Source organism: Tupaia chinensis, unplaced genomic scaffold, assembly GCF_000334495.1.
Source record: "Tupaia chinensis unplaced genomic scaffold, TupChi_1.0 Scaffold000101_1, whole genome shotgun sequence".
Classification (NCBI taxonomy): domain Eukaryota; kingdom Metazoa; phylum Chordata; class Mammalia; order Scandentia; family Tupaiidae; genus Tupaia; species Tupaia belangeri.
In genome coordinates, this window is record NW_006159565.1 from 5,285,285 (window position 1) to 5,289,903 (window position 4,619).

Genomic DNA, 4,619 nt, shown 5'->3' on the forward strand with positions numbered 1-4,619 from the left:
CAACTGAAAGATTCTATTTCTGATTGTTCATCAAGCTCAGAAGGGAAATTAATTATGCTAAAGTTTATGGTCAAGATATTTTCTTTTGCAGTAGATTTTCCATACCATTCATTTGTTCTGTGGAATATTAAGAGCATGTGGTTATTAGAGAACTCTGTTGGGTTGAAACAGGCTCTCTCAGGTCTCTTTAATATTTGCAAAACCTTCAACTTGACTTCAAATGTCATGCTTAAGCATATGTTCAGGCTTTACCCTGAGGCTTTGCTTGAAGGATAAGCTCATGGAGAAAGTTACAGGTACCTGATTATCTGTTAAGATTGTCCACATTTACAGCAGAGCACATGAGGTCACTGGTGATTTGATTGTACTCCTATTGGAATAAGTGTAATTACCTCCTTATGAATATAATGAAGAAGGAATGAGTGACTTTTTAATATTACATGATTGTCATGCAACCTGTGCTTTTATTATTGTGTTTTTCAAATTTGTCCTTTGCTTCTGTTCTGAGGACTAGTAAACTAAAAGTGAGAAGGCCACTGCTAACCAGCGGTATGATCTTGGGCAAGTTATATACAGTGCTTGAAGCGCATCCATACAATAAGATGCATTTAATTTTTGTTTTTTTACTTCTAAATTTTATCATTCAAATTTTCATCATGTGTCTGGGATCATTATATTTTATTTTTCTCTTCACCTTTGTCTTTATTTAGAGTATATTATTGGTGAGCTTCGAGTTTAAGAATAAAGACATCTTGGGACCAGCAGTTAGCATAATGGCTATGTCGCTGGACTCCCACATAGTCGACCGCGGTTCGAGTCCTGGACCTGGTGGCTTAAACTCACGCCAGATACATGTGCATGCATGCCCAAGATTCCAAGAGGAGAATGGAGGAGACGTGATTGCGGCCTGGCCATCCCCCCTGGGGGGTGATTTCTCACTTTCTGTCTCTCTGACTCTCTTTGTCTGTCTGGTGAACGCGTGCGCCCTATAGCAAAAACCTCTCCAAAAAAAAAAAAGAATGAAGACATCTTTATTTCTAGTCTGTTAAATTGTACACCTAATACTTGGCTTTTTATTTACAATTCCCCTTTACATTTAGGCCAATGTAATTTGTGTGATGTGTGGCTTAATACAATGTGATCAGTATGACATATGTAGCTTTCAGGATTAGGTTAATAATGCATTTTCCATCTCCCTTCTGCTGCTGTGACAAGCCTGGATCTGTAACTAAAGACAATGTGGAGCAAATCCCTCAATCTACTACAAGCAACTTGTGTCATAATCATACCTTTACTATTCAAATGACTGACATCTGGGAACTGTTTGTTACTGCAGCATAACCTACTCTCTCTGAGTCATAATTTCCTTCATCCATTTCTAGTAGATTACTAACAGCATTTTGGGGAATTTACTAATTGTCACTTAGGTCAAATTATTTATTTATTTATGTTTGGAGAGGTTTTTGCTATAGGGTGCATGCACTTGTCAGAAAGACAAAGAGAGACAGAAAGCGAGAAATCACCCCCCAGGGGAGATGGCACATTGCAATCCCTTCTCCTCCATTCTCCTCTCAGGATCCTGGGCACACACACATATGTGTCTGGTGTGAGTTTAAGCCACCAGGTCTGGGACTCGAACTGTGGTCAGCTATGTGGCAGTCCAGTGACATAGACATTACGCTAACTGCTGGTCCCACTTAGGTTAAAATTGATCATACCTCTGACACTTCAGTACCACCTGGGAGGAAACTTAGTTCAGTCTCTACCTATGAACAAAAACTTGCAGGTGATCCAAACTAAACAAACTTGTGGCCCCAATTAATATCATTCCTCATTTTCCTTAAAGTATTTAGTAAACAACAGTCAATAGTGGAATTATAAGGGACTACCTATATTCTTAAAATACCATAGATTATTTATATAATTGTTAGAAAGAAGCAAATTACTGTGCAGGTTGTAGGTATTTTTGTTATCAGTTCTGTTGTTACATATGACCGCTGAATAGAAAACAATTGCTACCATGAAGTGAATCATTCTGAAGATGAGAGATCTGACTCCAATCCAGACTTACCAAAATGACACAGGAGTTTTTCAAATTAGCTACTTAAGATAGTCACTTTGAAAAGAGGTCTTGTAAAGGCACAAATAATAGAATGTTGTTTTTCTAGTTTGCCAGTGACTGCTTTATTGTTCCTATTGTCCTGGGATCCTTGATCTTCTAGTTCTACATATTCTCCCTGTGTGATCTTACCCCTCCCTCAGTTTCGAAAAAAGAGACTCAGCAAAGAACAAAGAATTTCCCAGTGTGGTCTTGGAAATGTGCAAAAAATGAGGGCGTGTGCTAAATTGAACAGCAGGGCCAGCCATGGAGGGTCTAACCTTTCCCAGGTGGATTCAGAAGGACAAGTCTCAGAAGAGGGGTGGCCTGGGAAAGAGAAGCACAGAACCAAAATTCAGGCTATAAAGATGGAACTGGAGATTAAGGGGAAATTAAGTCCAGGGACCAGACATGCAATCAGGAAGGGCAGCCAGCATGAGATTCGGCAGCAGAGACTCAGGAGAATCCGACAGAACAGATTGCTGCATTTCTGCCAGCTTCATTGTTCCTGCTTCAAGTTCTGTGCTGCTTGCTTCAGAACTGTCTCAGAGGCATAGTGCCGTCTCTGGGGTTCAGCTGCCATTTTCTGATCTCTGGCCTGAATTCTAGACCAGAGTTTCTTTTTTTATAAAGTTCTTTTATTTTTTTTTTCTCCAGAGAAAGAAAGTGAGAGAAAATAAACACTTTGAACAGAGTCTCACGCCACTATCCTTCCCCCAGCCATCTCAGTGAACCGGGATCATGGGCACAGCACAACGACAGGTGCACACATGTACAGGTTAACCTGGGAACCAGATCCTGATCCTCTAAACAGAAAGTTTTAGAACACAAGAATACACATGGACACATTCCATTAGCTGGTGGGATGATGACAACAACAGAGTCACTCTCGATGTTAACAGCAATTTCTGATTTCAGGAAGTCAGTGTGTCACCTCTGGAGAATGCCATGCATGCACATAAAAACAAGGATGACAGAAAAAGACAAGTAACATTGTACAATGATAGAACTAGCTCAACTTTGTGCAGCACCAAAAGGGTCTCCAGGAGGTTCAGAGGACCTTGCACCACACTGCAAGAACCTGAGCGAAGCAAGTCAGACTATGAAAGTAGTCAATATATGTCCCCACTTGATATAACTGAATGTCTGCACTCTCTGGCAGAAACTGAAAGATTGGAGAATAAGGAAGCATGGAGAAAGATTGGGATACTGGAGACAGTGTGAGAGGAGGGAGTGTGGTGGGGCAGTGAGAAAAGGGAAATCAAGAAGAAAAATAGAGAGGCAAGACATTTAAGGGACACAGAAATGGAGAATTATTGATGATAACATGTATGCTATCTTTAACTAGGCTGGTGTGCAGTGTATTCATGCTGAGAAAATTCATCAGGTAAGCTGTGGTGATATATAGTGATTAAATGTATAAAATAAGATTAAAAAACACATTCCTAATATAAATAAGAACCACTGGGTTAGATCATTTCTGAGATGGTGCACCTGTCAAGTGTGAGGCTGGTATTGTTACAGTCCGGGTTTACCTGACACTAGAACCAGGCCAGTAACACTAGAGCTTATGTTCTTTTTTTGCCATCAAAAACTTGGCACTGCATTGTAAAGAATCCAGGAATGAACTGTGACCTAGGAAACACCTAGGAAAAGAGCAGCAATGGGAACCCAACACAGGCAGGAGGAATCTCTATGGAAATATACAGTACAGACTTCTCATTAATTTGGCATTTGGTTTGGGCAATTAGTAAACTAACTTGCTTGGGTTTTCAGTATATCTTCCCTGGGACGAAAGTCCACTGTGTCCTCACGCACAGCCTAAGCTGAGGCTTTCCAGGAATGCTTAATTGTGAGCATGAAGGCTGGCCACTAAGCAAAGGCTCATGGGCCACATGAGACAGACCTGCTATGAACATTGTGCTGCTGTGTTCAATGTGAGGTGAGTTCAAGGCTCCACTGACTTCCTGAAATCAGAAATTGCCATTAGCCTCAAGAGTGACTGAGGTATCGCAAATGAAAAGCATTTAAGTGAAATCGGACTGCTCTTTCTAACAGCTTTCTAAATTCACAGTGAAAAGCAGCATTCATTGATTCTGGGCCTCTGCCCCACTCCTGAGGACCGCTAAGCCTCATTTGCTTTCCTATTGTGGGACATCAGTCACTTGGGTGACCAGAGGGTGGAGCTGCACACAGGGGCTCATTTCTCATGGCAGTCATGATGTCGGTCAGCCACATGTCAATTACCAAGCTGTGGCTGTTTAAGGCTGGGCTCTGAGGCTGTTGCAGCTACAGCTTTCATCTCAGGAAAGCCCAGCTCCATTTCAGATCTGCAGCAGATAATGCCTTTAGATTTTTCTTCTTTCATAATGACCCTGCCTGTGTCATTGAGAGGAAGTAGTTACCAAAGACATCCCACTGGCTCTGTTCTCCCATCCGTAGATGCCAATTTCAGGAGTTGTGTACATCCATAGATGCCTGGAAGTCAATGCCATTTGACCAGTTGTTCTGACCTTTCAAA